Source organism: Hyperolius riggenbachi, chromosome 8 (genome assembly GCF_040937935.1).
Source record: "Hyperolius riggenbachi isolate aHypRig1 chromosome 8, aHypRig1.pri, whole genome shotgun sequence".
Taxonomy (NCBI): Eukaryota; Metazoa; Chordata; class Amphibia; order Anura; family Hyperoliidae; genus Hyperolius; species Hyperolius riggenbachi.
Genome location: NC_090653.1, coordinates 1,619,210 through 1,634,081, shown reverse-complemented (window position 1 = coordinate 1,634,081; position 14,872 = coordinate 1,619,210).

Genomic DNA, 14,872 nt, shown 5'->3' with positions numbered 1-14,872 from the left:
CCAACGCTGAGTCTAACGCTGAGTCCAACGCTGAGTCTAACGCTGAGTCCAACACTGAGTCCAACGCTGAGTCCAACGCTGAGTTAACGCTGAGTCTAACGCTGAGTTCAACGCTGAGTCCAACGCTGAGTCTAATGCTGAGTCCAACGCTGAGTCCAACGCTGAGTTTAACGCTGAGTCTAACGCTGAGTCCAACGCTGAGTCCAACGCTGAGTCCAACGCTGAGTCTAACGCTGAGTCCAACGCTGAGTCCAACGCTGAGTCTAACGCTGAGTCTAACGCTGAGTCCAACGCTGAGTCCAATGCTGAGTCCAACGCTGAGTCTAACGCTGAGTCCAACGCTGAGTCCAACGCTGAGTCCAACGCTGAGTCCAACGCTGAGTCCAACGCTGAGTCCAACGCTGAGTTTAACGCTGAGTCCAACGCTGAGTTTAACGCTGAGTCCAACGCTGAGTCTAACGCTGAGTGTAATGCCGAGTTTAACGCTGACTCTAACGCTGACAGGAAACATGCTCCACAGTGCCACCTCTGTCCCTGAAGGGCTCTAAATCCAGGGATTCCCCTCTAATTAGACAGATACTCAATTCACCCCCTGGTGGCTATAGGCGGTATAGAAAAGCATCAAAACATCACTTTCTTCGTTTCCCCTATAACCCTGTGGAGTGGAGCAAGCTGGCCCAAAATACTTGTGAAAAAGGTCCGAAGTCCCAACGCTAACATTTCTATCGACCATGGCAGCGATTTACATTTTTCACCAGTAGAAGTGCAAAAATAAACATGTTTCTATGACCCTAGGGTATGACTTCTTTGGGATAGGGACCCCAAACTCATCAGTCCTGAGCCCCCTAGAAGTCAAAACAAAGCCTGAAAATTTGGGGCTGCTCAGCCTTACCATTCGTCAGAAATCTCTGCTTTTGTACCTCAATACATAGGCCCTTATGAAAGCCTATGAGGGATTTTAGCACTTTTGAACCCCCATAACTCTGGTTTGCAGGGTGGTAGAGACCCTACACTTGGATTACAAAAAAGTCAATATCCTTTCTAACTTCCTACCAAATGCTGTGAGCCTCAGACGTTTCTATCGACCATGGCAGCGATTTACGTTTGTTACCAGTAGAAGTGCAAAAATAAACATGTTTCTATGACCCTAGGGTATGACTTCTTTGGGATAGAGATCCCAAACTCATCAGTCCTGAGCCCCCTAAAAGTCACAACAAAGCCTGAAAATTTGGGGCCGCTCAGCCTTACCGTTCGGCAGAAATCTCCACTTTTGTACCTCAAAACATAGGCCCTAATGAAAGCCTATGGGGGATTTTAGCATTTTTGCAACCCCATAACTCTGGTTTGCAGGGTGGTAGGGACCCCACACTTGGAGTACAAGTAAGTCAATATGCCTTCTATCTTCATGCCAAATACTGTGAGTTTCAGATGTTGCTATCAACCATGGCAGCGATTTACGTTTGTCACCAGTACAAGTGCAAAAATACATGTTTTTATGACTCTAGGGTATGAAATCTTTGGGGTAGGGACCCCAAACTCACCATTCCTGAGCCCCCTAAAAATTCCAACAAAGCCTGAAAATTTAGGGTCGCTCAGCCTTACCGTTTTGCAGAAATCTGCACTTTTGTACCCTCAAAACCTAGTCCCCAATGAAAGCCTATGGGAAATTTTTGCACATTTGCACCCCCATAACTCTGATTTGCATGGTGGTAGGAACCCCAAATTTGCAGTGTATGAAGGTTGTCATTTCCTCTACTGACATTCCAAATATCAAAAGTCTGGGATGTTCCTAACAGAAACAGCCTTTATTCATAATTTCCAATTTTGGGGTGCAATATCTCCAGTTCTCGGGGGGCTAGTAACCCCAGATTTTAAATTAATGTCGGACAATCCAGCCTCTACCTATGTACCAAGTTTCAAGAGCTTGGCTCATTCCTAACAGAAACGGCATCCAAAACTAACCCGTCCCCATAGACTTACATTGAGTGGGACGTTGGGACATTTTCTTCGTTTTCCCTATAACCCTGTGGAGCGGGCCAAGCTGGCACAAAATACTTGTAAGAATTTCCTAAGTCCCAACCCTAACCCTAACACTAACTTCAACCCTAACTTCAACCCTAACTTCTGAGTCTAACGCTGAGTCTAACGCTGAGTCTAACGCTGAGTCTAACGCTGAGTCTAACGCTGAGTTCAACGCTGAGTCCAACGCTGAGTTTAACGCTGAGTCCAACGCTGAGTTAACGCTGAGTTCAACGCTGAGTCTAACGCTGAGTTCAACGCTGAGTCTAACGCTGAGTTCAACGCTGAGTCTAACGCTGAGTTAACGCTGAGTTTAACGCTGAGTCTAACGCTGAGTCCAACGCTGAGTCCAACGCTGAGTCCAACGCTGAGTCCAACGCTGAGTTTAACGCTGAGTCCAACGCTGAGTCCAATGCTGAGTTTAACGCTGAGTTTAACGCTGAGTCCAACGCTGAGTCCAACGCTGAGTCCAACGCTGAGTCTAACGCTGAGTCCAACGCTGAGTCTAACGCTGAGTTTAACGCTGAGTCCAACGCTGAGTCTAACGCTGAGTCCAACGCTGAGTCTAATGCTGAGTCCAATGCTGAGTCCAACGCTGAGTTTAACGCTGAGTCCAACGCTGAGTTTAACGCTGAGTTAACGCTGAGTCCAACGCTGAGTCTAACGCTGAGTTCAACGCTGAGTCTAACGCTGAGTCCAACGCTGAGTCCAACGCTGAGTCCAACGCTGAGTCCAACGCTGAGTTCAACGCTGAGTCCAATGCTGAGTCTAACGCTGAGTCCAACGCTGAGTCTAACGCTGAGTTCAACGCTGAGTCCAACGCTGAGTCTAACGCTGAGTCCAACGCTGAGTCTAATGCTGAGTCCAATGCTGAGTCCAACGCTGAGTTTAACGCTGAGTCCAACGCTGAGTTTAACGCTGAGTTAACGCTGAGTTCAACGCTGAGTCCAATGCTGAGTCTAACGCTGAGTCCAACGCTGAGTCTAACGCTGAGTCTAACGCTGAGTTTAACGCTGAGTCCAACGCTGAGTCTAACGCTGAGTCCAACGCTGAGTCTAATGCTGAGTCCAATGCTGAGTCCAACGCTGAGTTTAACGCTGAGTCCAACGCTGAGTTTAACGCTGAGTTAACGCTGAGTCCAACGCTGAGTCTAACGCTGAGTTCAACGCTGAGTCTAACGCTGAGTCCAACGCTGAGTCCAACGCTGAGTCCAACGCTGAGTTTAACGCTGAGTCCAACGCTGAGTCCAACGCTGAGTTCAACGCTGAGTCCAATGCTGAGTCTAACGCTGAGTCCAACGCTGAGTCTAACGCTGAGTTCAACGCTGAGTCCAACGCTGAGTCTAACGCTGAGTCCAACGCTGAGTCTAATGCTGAGTCCAATGCTGAGTCCAACGCTGAGTTTAACGCTGAGTCCAACGCTGAGTTTAACGCTGAGTTAACGCTGAGTTCAACGCTGAGTCCAATGCTGAGTCTAACGCTGAGTCCAACGCTGAGTCTAACGCTGAGTCTAACGCTGAGTTCAACGCTGAGTCCAACGCTGAGTCTAACGCTGAGTCCAACGCTGAGTCTAATGCTGAGTCCAATGCTGAGTCCAACGCTGAGTTTAACGCTGAGTCCAACGCTGAGTCTAACGCTGAGTTCAACGCTGAGTCTAACGCTGAGTCCAACGCTGAGTCCAACGCTGAGTCCAACGCTGAGTTTAACGCTGAGTCCAATGCTGAGTCTAACGCTGAGTCCAACGCTGAGTCTAACGCTGAGTCTAACGCTGAGTTCAACGCTGAGTCCAACGCTGAGTCTAACTCTGAGTCCAACGCTGAGTCTAATGCTGAGTCCAATGCTGAGTCCAACGCTGAGTTTAACGCTGAGTCCAACGCTGAGTCTAACGCTGAGTTCAACGCTGAGTCTAACGCTGAGTCCAACGCTGAGTCCAACGCTGAGTCCAACGCTGAGTTTAACGCTGAGTCCAACGCTGAGTCTAACGCTGAGTCCAACGCTGAGTCTAATGCTGAGTCCAATGCTGAGTCCAACGCTGAGTTTAACGCTGAGTCCAACGCTGAGTTTAACGCTGAGTTAACGCTGAGTCCAACGCTGAGTCTAACGCTGAGTTCAACGCTGAGTCTAACGCTGAGTTCAACGCTGAGTCTAACGCTGAGTTAACGCTGAGTCCAATGCTGAGTCTAACGCTGAGTCCAACGCTGAGTCTAACGCTGAGTTCAACGCTGAGTCCAACGCTGAGTCTAACGCTGAGTCCAACGCTAAGTCTAATGCTGAGTCCAATGCTGAGTCTAATGCTGAGTCCAATGCTGAGTCCAACGCTGAGTCCAACGCTGAGTTTAACGCTGAGTCCAACGCTGAGTCCAACGCTGAGTTCAACGCTGAGTTAACGCTGAGTCTAACACTGAGTCTAACGCTGAGTTCAACGCTGAGTCTAATGCTGAGTTCAACGCTGAGTCTAACGCTGAGTCCAATGCTGAGTCTAACGCTGAGTCCAACGCTGAGTCTAACGCTGAGTTCAACGCTGAGTCCAACGCTGAGTCTAACGCTGAGTCCAACGCTGAGTCTAACGCTGAGTCCAACGCTGAGTTTAACGCTGAGTCCAACGCTGAGTCCAACGCTGAGTCCAACGCTGAGTTAACGCTGAGTCTAATGCTGAGTCCAACGCTGAGTCCAACGCTGAGTCCAACGCTGAGTCCAACGCTGAGTTTAACGCTGAGTTAACGCTGAGTCCAACGCTGAGTCTAACGCTGAGTTCAACGCTGAGTCTAACGCTGAGTCCAACGCTGAGTCCAACGCTGAGTCCAACGCTGAGTTTAACGCTGAGTCCAACGCTGAGTCCAACGCTGAGTTCAACGCTGAGTCCAATGCTGAGTCTAACGCTAAGTCCAACGCTGAGTCTAACGCTGAGTTCAACGCTGAGTCCAACGCTGAGTCTAACGCTGAGTCCAACGCTGAGTCTAATGCTGAGTCCAATGCTGAGTCCAACGCTGAGTTTAACGCTGAGTCCAACGCTGAGTTTAACGCTGAGTTAACGCTGAGTTCAACGCTGAGTCCAATGCTGAGTCTAACGCTGAGTCCAACGCTGAGTCTAACGCTGAGTCTAACGCTGAGTCCAACGCTGAGTCCAACGCTGAGTCTAACGCTGAGTCCAACGCTGAGTCTAATGCTGAGTCCAATGCTGAGTCCAACGCTGAGTTTAACGCTGAGTCCAACGCTGAGTCTAACGCTGAGTTCAACGCTGAGTCTAACGCTGAGTCCAACGCTGAGTCCAACGCTGAGTCCAACGCTGAGTTTAACGCTGAGTCCAACGCTGAGTCTAACGCTGAGTCCAACGCTGAGTCTAATGCTGAGTCCAATGCTGAGTCCAACGCTGAGTTTAACGCTGAGTCCAACGCTGAGTTTAACGCTGAGTTAACGCTGAGTCCAACGCTGAGTCTAACGCTGAGTTCAACGCTGAGTCTAACGCTGAGTTCAACGCTGAGTCTAACGCTGAGTTAACGCTGAGTCCAATGCTGAGTCTAACGCTGAGTCCAACGCTGAGTCTAACGCTGAGTTCAACGCTGAGTCCAACGCTGAGTCTAACGCTGAGTCCAACGCTGAGTCTAATGCTGAGTCCAATGCTGAGTCTAATGCTGAGTCCAATGCTGAGTCCAACGCTGAGTCCAACGCTGAGTTTAACGCTGAGTCCAACGCTGAGTCCAACGCTGAGTTCAACGCTGAGTTAACGCTGAGTCTAACACTGAGTCTAACGCTGAGTTCAACGCTGAGTCTAATGCTGAGTTCAACGCTGAGTCTAACGCTGAGTCCAATGCTGAGTCTAACGCTGAGTCCAACGCTGAGTCTAACGCTGAGTTCAACGCTGAGTCCAACGCTGAGTCTAACGCTGAGTCCAACGCTGAGTCTAACGCTGAGTCCAACGCTGAGTTTAACGCTGAGTCCAACGCTGAGTCCAACGCTGAGTCTAACGCTGAGTTCAACGCTGAGTCTAACGCTGAGTTAACGCTGAGTCCAACGCTGAGTTTAACGCTGAGTTCAACGCTGAGTCTAACGCTGAGTCTAACGCTGAGTCCAACGCTGAGTCCAACGCTGAGTCCAACGCTGAGTCCAACGCTGAGTTTAACGCTGAGTCCAACGCTGAGTCCAACGCTGAGTTTAACGCTGAGTCCAACGCTGAGTCCAACGCTGAGTCTAACGCTGAGTCCAACGCTGAGTCTAACGCTGAGTTTAACGCTGAGTCCAACGCTGAGTCTAACGCTGAGTCCAACGCTGAGTCTAATGCTGAGTCCAATGCTGAGTCCAACGCTGAGTTTAACGCTGAGTCCAACGCTGAGTTTAACGCTGAGTTAACGCTGAGTCCAACGCTGAGTTCAACGCTGAGTCTAACGCTGAGTCCAACGCTGAGTCCAACGCTGAGTCCAACGCTGAGTTTAACGCTGAGTCCAACGCTGAGTCCAACGCTGAGTTCAACGCTGAGTCCAATGCTGAGTCTAACGCTGAGTCCAACGCTGAGTCTAACGCTGAGTTCAACGCTGAGTCCAACGCTGAGTCTAACGCTGAGTCCATTGCTGAGTCTAATGCTGAGTCCAATGCTGAGTCCAACGCTGAGTTTAACGCTGAGTCCAACGCTGAGTTTAACGCTGAGTTAACGCTGAGTTCAACGCTGAGTCCAATGCTGAGTCTAACGCTGAGTCCAACGCTGAGTCTAACGCTGAGTCTAACGCTGAGTTCAACGCTGAGTCCAACGCTGAGTCTAACGCTGAGTCCAACGCTGAGTCTAATGCTGAGTCCAATGCTGAGTCCAACGCTGAGTTTAACGCTGAGTCCAACGCTGAGTTTAACGCTGAGTTTAACGCTGAGTTAACGCTGAGTCTAACGCTGAGTTCAACGCTGAGTCTAACGCTGAGTCCAACGCTGAGTCCAACGCTGAGTCCAACGCTGAGTTTAACGCTGAGTCCAACGCTGAGTCTAACGCTGAGTCCAACGCTGAGTCTAATGCTGAGTCCAATGCTGAGTCCAACGCTGAGTTTAACGCTGAGTCCAACGCTGAGTTTAACGCTGAGTTAACGCTGAGTCCACCGCTGAGTCTAACGCTGAGTTCAACGCTGAGTCTAACGCTGAGTTCAACGCTGAGTCTAACGCTGAGTTAACGCTGAGTCCAATGCTGAGTCTAACGCTGAGTCCAACGCTGAGTCTAACGCTGAGTTCAACGCTGAGTCCAACGCTGAGTCTAACGCTGAGTCCAACGCTGAGTCTAATGCTGAGTCCAATGCTGAGTCTAATGCTGAGTCCAATGCTGAGTCCAACGCTGAGTCCAACGCTGAGTTTAACGCTGAGTCCAACGCTGAGTCCAACGCTGAGTTCAACGCTGAGTTAACGCTGAGTCTAACACTGAGTCTAACGCTGAGTTCAACGCTGAGTCTAATGCTGAGTTCAACGCTGAGTCTAACGCTGAGTCCAATGCTGAGTCTAACGCTGAGTCCAACGCTGAGTCTAACGCTGAGTTCAACGCTGAGTCCAACGCTGAGTCTAACGCTGAGTCCAACGCTGAGTCTAACGCTGAGTCCAACGCTGAGTTTAACGCTGAGTCCAACGCTGAGTCCAACGCTGAGTCCAACGCTGAGTTAAGGCTGAGTTAACGCTGAGTCTAACGCTGAGTCCAACGCTGAGTCCAACGCTGAGTCCAACGCTGAGTCCAACGCTGAGTCTAACGCTGAGTTCAACGCTGAGTCTAACGCTGAGTTAACGCTGAGTCCAACGCTGAGTCTAACGCTGAGTTCAACGCTGAGTCTAACGCTGAGTCCAACGCTGAGTCCAACGCTGAGTCCAATGCTGAGTTTAACGCTGAGTCCAACGCTGAGTCTAACGCTGAGTCCAACGCTGAGTCCAATGCTGAGTCCAATGCTGAGTCCAACGCTGAGTTTAACGCTGAGTCCAACGCTGAGTTTAACGCTGAGTTAACGCTGAGTTTAACGCTGAGTTAACGCTGAGTCCAACGCTGAGTCTAACGCTGAGTTCAACGCTGAGTCTAACGCTGAGTCCAACGCTGAGTCTAACGCTGAGTTCAACGCTGAGTCTAACGCTGAGTTCAATGCTGAGTCTAACGCTGAGTTAACGCTGAGTCCAACGCTGAGTCTAACGCTGAGTTCAACGCTGAGTCTAACGCTGAGTCCAACGCTGAGTCCAACGCTGAGTCCAACGCTGAGTTTAACGCTGAGTCCAACGCTGAGTCCAACGCTGAGTTCAACGCTGAGTTAACGCTGAGTCTAACACTGAGTCTAACGCTGAGTTCAACGCTGAGTCTAACGCTGAGTCTAATGCTGAGTTCAACGCTGAGTCTAACGCTGAGTCCAATGCTGAGTCTAACGCTGAGTCCAACGCTGAGTTCAACGCTGAGTTCAACGCTGAGTCCAACGCTGAGTCTAACGCTGAGTCCAACGCTGAGTCTAACGCTGAGTCCAACGCTGAGTTTAACGCTGAGTCCAACACTGAGTCCAACGCTGAGTCCAACGCTGAGTTAACGCTGAGTCTAACGCTGAGTTCAACGCTGAGTCCAACGCTGAGTCTAATGCTGAGTCCAACGCTGAGTCCAACGCTGAGTTTAACGCTGAGTCTAACGCTGAGTCCAACGCTGAGTCCAACGCTGAGTCCAACGCTGAGTCTAACGCTGAGTCCAACGCTGAGTCCAACGCTGAGTCTAACGCTGAGTCTAACGCTGAGTCCAACGCTGAGTCCAATGCTGAGTCCAACGCTGAGTCTAACGCTGAGTCCAACGCTGAGTCCAACGCTGAGTCCAACGCTGAGTCCAACGCTGAGTCCAACGCTGAGTCCAACGCTGAGTTTAACGCTGAGTCCAACGCTGAGTTTAACGCTGAGTCCAACGCTGAGTCTAACGCTGAGTGTAATGCCGAGTTTAACGCTGACTCTAACGCTGACAGGAAACATGCTCCACAGTGCCACCTCTGTCCCTGAAGGGCTCTAAATCCAGGGATTCCCCTCTAATTAGACAGATACTCAATTCACCCCCTGGTGGCTATAGGCGGTATAGAAAAGCATCAAAACATCACTTTCTTCGTTTCCCCTATAACCCTGTGGAGTGGAGCAAGCTGGCCCAAAATACTTGTGAAAAAGGTCCGAAGTCCCAACGCTAACATTTCTATCGACCATGGCAGCGATTTACATTTTTCACCAGTAGAAGTGCAAAAATAAACATGTTTCTATGACCCTAGGGTATGACTTCTTTGGGATAGGGACCCCAAACTCATCAGTCCTGAGCCCCCTAGAAGTCAAAACAAAGCCTGAAAATTTGGGGCTGCTCAGCCTTACCATTCGTCAGAAATCTCTGCTTTTGTACCTCAATACATAGGCCCTTATGAAAGCCTATGAGGGATTTTAGCACTTTTGAACCCCCATAACTCTGGTTTGCAGGGTGGTAGAGACCCTACACTTGGATTACAAAAAAGTCAATATCCTTTCTAACTTCCTACCAAATGCTGTGAGCCTCAGACGTTTCTATCGACCATGGCAGCGATTTACGTTTGTTACCAGTAGAAGTGCAAAAATAAACATGTTTCTATGACCCTAGGGTATGACTTCTTTGGGATAGAGATCCCAAACTCATCAGTCCTGAGCCCCCTAAAAGTCACAACAAAGCCTGAAAATTTGGGGCCGCTCAGCCTTACCGTTCGGCAGAAATCTCCACTTTTGTACCTCAAAACATAGGCCCTAATGAAAGCCTATGGGGGATTTTAGCATTTTTGCAACCCCATAACTCTGGTTTGCAGGGTGGTAGGGACCCCACACTTGGAGTACAAGTAAGTCAATATGCCTTCTATCTTCATGCCAAATACTGTGAGTTTCAGATGTTGCTATCAACCATGGCAGCGATTTACGTTTGTCACCAGTACAAGTGCAAAAATACATGTTTTTATGACTCTAGGGTATGAAATCTTTGGGGTAGGGACCCCAAACTCACCATTCCTGAGCCCCCTAAAAATTCCAACAAAGCCTGAAAATTTAGGGTCGCTCAGCCTTACCGTTTTGCAGAAATCTGCACTTTTGTACCCTCAAAACCTAGTCCCCAATGAAAGCCTATGGGAAATTTTTGCACATTTGCACCCCCATAACTCTGATTTGCATGGTGGTAGGAACCCCAAATTTGCAGTGTATGAAGGTTGTCATTTCCTCTACTGACATTCCAAATATCAAAAGTCTGGGATGTTCCTAACAGAAACAGCCTTTATTCATAATTTCCAATTTTGGGGTGCAATATCTCCAGTTCTCGGGGGGCTAGTAACCCCAGATTTTAAATTAATGTCGGACAATCCAGCCTCTACCTATGTACCAAGTTTCAAGAGCTTGGCTCATTCCTAACAGAAACGGCATCCAAAACTAACCCGTCCCCATAGACTTACATTGAGTGGGACGTTGGGACATTTTCTTCGTTTTCCCTATAACCCTAACCCTAACCCTAACCCTAACCCTAACCCTAACCCTAACCCTAACCCTAACCCTAACCCTAACCCTAACCCTAACCCTAACCCTAACCCTAACCCTAACCCTAACCCTAACCCTAACCCTAACCCTAACCCTAACCCTAACCCTAACCCTAACCCTAACCCTAACCCTAACCCTAACCCTAACCCTAACCCTTCAACCCTAACCTTCAACCCTAACTTCAACCCTAACCTTCAACCCTAACCTCAACCCTAACCCTAACTTCAACCCTAACCTTAACCCTAACCTTCAACCCTAACTTCAACCCTAACCTTCAACCCTAACCTCAACCCTAACCCTAACTTCAACCCTAACCTCTACCCTATCTTCAACCCTAACCTTCAACCCTAACCTTCAACCCTAACCTCAACCCAAACTTCAACCTGTCTTACATGACAAGTTAGGGTTAAGCATAAATCCTGTTTGCAGAGTCCTAGGGGCCCCAAATTCGGAGGGTATGTAGCTCTATATGTCTTCTACCAGCATGCCGAATATCAAGAGCCTAGCTGGTTCCTAAAAGCGAAGGCCTTCAACCCAAACTTCCCTTTTGGGGTGCGATATCTCCGATTCTTGGGGGGCTAATGTCACACCGATTATGCCCATATATAGCCAGGAACCCATGCTACACACACCAGAAATTTGGGGTCTCTGGGGCAAAGGGCCCCAGAGATACAGCCTCCCAATGAGGGCGGTAACCAGGATTAGGAAACGTGCTCCACAGTGCCACCCGGTGGCCATAGGCGGTATAGAAAAGCATCAAAGCATCACTTCTTTCGTTTCCCCTATAACCCTGTGGAGCGGGCCAAGCTGGCACAAAATACTTGTAAGAATTTCCTAAGTCCCAATCCTAACCTCAACCCTAACCTCTACCCTGACCCTCAACCCTAACCCGAACTTCAACCCTAACCTTCAACCCTAACTTCAACCCTAACCTTCAACCCTAACCTCAACCCTAACCCTAACTTCAACCCTAACCTTAACCCTAACCTTCAACCCTAACTTCAACCCTAACCTTCAACCCTAACCTCAACCCTAACCCTAACTTCAACCCTAACCTCTACCCTATCTTCAACCCTAACCTTCAACCCTAACCTTCAACCCTAACCTCAACCCAAACTTCAACCTGTCTTACATGACAAGTTAGGGTTAAGCATAAATCCTGTTTGCAGAGTCCTAGGGGCCCCAAATTCGGAGGGTATGTAGCTCTATATGTCTTCTACCAGCATGCCGAATATCAAGAGCCTAGCTGGTTCCTAAAAGCGAAGGCCTTCAACCCAAACTTCCCTTTTGGGGTGCGATATCTCCGATTCTTGGGGGGCTAATGTCACACCGATTATGCCCATATATAGCCAGGAACCCATGCTACACACACCAGAAATTTGGGGTCTCTGGGGCAAAGGGCCCCAGAGATACAGCCTCCCAATGAGGGCGGTAACCAGGATTAGGAAACGTGCTCCACAGTGCCACCCGGTGGCCATAGGCGGTATAGAAAAGCATCAAAGCATCACTTCTTTCGTTTCCCCTATAACCCTGTGGAGCGGGCCAAGCTGGCACAAAATACTTGTAAGAATTTCCTAAGTCCCAATCCTAACCTCAACCCTAACCTCTACCCTGACCCTCAACCCTAACCCGAACTTCAACCCTAACCTTCAACCCTAACTTCAACCCTAACCTTCAACCCTAACCTCAACCCTAACCCTAACTTCAACCCTAACCTTAACCCTAACCTTCAACCCTAACTTCAACCCTAACCTTCAACCCTAACCTCAACCCTAACCCTAACTTCAACCCTAACCTCTACCCTATCTTCAACCCTAACCTTCAACCCTAACCTTCAACCCTAACCTCAACCCAAACTTCAACCTGTCTTACATGACAAGTTAGGGTTAAGCATAAATCCTGTTTGCAGAGTCCTAGGGGCCCCAAATTCGGAGGGTATGTAGCTCTATATGTCTTCTACCAGCATGCCGAATATCAAGAGCCTAGCTGGTTCCTAAAAGCGAAGGCCTTCAACCCAAACTTCCCTTTTGGGGTGCGATATCTCCGATTCTTGGGGGGCTAATGTCACACCGATTATGCCCATATATAGCCAGGAACCCATGCTACACACACCAGAAATTTGGGGTCTCTGGGGCAAAGGGCCCCAGAGATACAGCCTCCCAATGAGGGCGGTAACCAGGATTAGGAAACGTGCTCCACAGTGCCACCCGGTGGCCATAGGCGGTATAGAAAAGCATCAAAGCATCACTTCTTTCGTTTCCCCTATAACCCTGTGGAGCGGGCCAAGCTGGCACAAAATACTTGTAAGAATTTCCTAAGTCCCAATCCTAACCTCAACCCTAACCTCTACCCTGACCCTCAACCCTAACCCGAACTTCAACCCTAACCTTCAACCCTAACTTCAACCCTAACCTTCAACCCTAACCTCAACCCTAACCCTAACTTCAACCCTAACCTTAACCCTAACCTTCAACCCTAACTTCAACCCTAACCTTCAACCCTAACCTCAACCCTAACCCTAACTTCAACCCTAACCTCTACCCTATCTTCAACCCTAACCTTCAACCCTAACCTTCAACCCTAACCTCAACCCAAACTTCAACCTGTCTTACATGACAAGTTAGGGTTAAGCATAAATCCTGTTTGCAGAGTCCTAGGGGCCCCAAATTCGGAGGGTATGTAGCTCTATATGTCTTCTACCAGCATGCCGAATATCAAGAGCCTAGCTGGTTCCTAAAAGCGAAGGCCTTCAACCCAAACTTCCCTTTTGGGGTGCGATATCTCCGATTCTTGGGGGGCTAATGTCACACCGATTATGCCCATATATAGCCAGGAACCCATGCTACACACACCAGAAATTTGGGGTCTCTGGGGCAAAGGGCCCCAGAGATACAGCCTCCCAATGAGGGCGGTAACCAGGATTAGGAAACGTGCTCCACAGTGCCACCCGGTGGCCATAGGCGGTATAGAAAAGCATCAAAGCATCACTTCTTTCGTTTCCCCTATAACCCTGTGGAGCGGGCCAAGCTGGCACAAAATACTTGTAAGAATTTCCTAAGTCCCAATCCTAACCTCAACCCTAACCTCTACCCTGACCCTCAACCCTAACCCGAACTTCAACCCTAACCTTCAACCCTAACTTCAACCCTAACCTTCAACCCTAACCTCAACCCTAACCCTAACTTCAACCCTAACCTTAACCCTAACCTTCAACCCTAACTTCAACCCTAACCTTCAACCCTAACCTCAACCCTAACCCTAACTTCAACCCTAACCTCTACCCTATCTTCAACCCTAACCTTCAACCCTAACCTTCAACCCTAACCTCAACCCAAACTTCAACCTGTCTTACATGACAAGTTAGGGTTAAGCATAAATCCTGTTTGCAGAGTCCTAGGGGCCCCAAATTCGGAGGGTATGTAGCTCTATATGTCTTCTACCAGCATGCCGAATATCAAGAGCCTAGCTGGTTCCTAAAAGCGAAGGCCTTCAACCCAAACTTCCCTTTTGGGGTGCGATATCTCCGATTCTTGGGGGGCTAATGTCACACCGATTATGCCCATATATAGCCAGGAACCCATGCTACACACACCAGAAATTTGGGGTCTCTGGGGCAAAGGGCCCCAGAGATACAGCCTCCCAATGAGGGCGGTAACCAGGATTAGGAAACGTGCTCCACAGTGCCACCCGGTGGCCATAGGCGGTATAGAAAAGCATCAAAGCATCACTTCTTTCGTTTCCCCTATAACCCTGTGGAGCGGGCCAAGCTGGCACAAAATACTTGTAAGAATTTCCTAAGTCCCAATCCTAACCTCAACCCTAACCTCTACCCTGACCCTCAACCCTAACCCGAACTTCAACCCTAACCTTCAACCCTAACTTCAACCCTAACCTTCAACCCTAACCTCAACCCTAACCCTAACTTCAACCCTAACCTTAACCCTAACCTTCAACCCTAACTTCAACCCTAACCTTCAACCCTAACCTCAACCCTAACCCTAACTTCAACCCTAACCTCTACCCTATCTTCAACCCTAACCTTCAACCCTAACCTTCAACCCTAACCTCAACCCAAACTTCAACCTGTCTTACATGACAAGTTAGGGTTAAGCATAAATCCTGTTTGCAGAGTCCTAGGGGCCCCAAATTCGGAGGGTATGTAGCTCTATATGTCTTCTACCAGCATGCCGAATATCAAGAGCCTAGCTGGTTCCTAAAAGCGAAGGCCTTCAACCCAAACTTCCCTTTTGGGGTGCGATATCTCCGATTCTTGGGGGGCTAATGTCACACCGATTATGCCCATATATAGCCAGGAACCCATGCTACACACACCAGAAATTTGGGGTCTCTGGGGCAAAGGG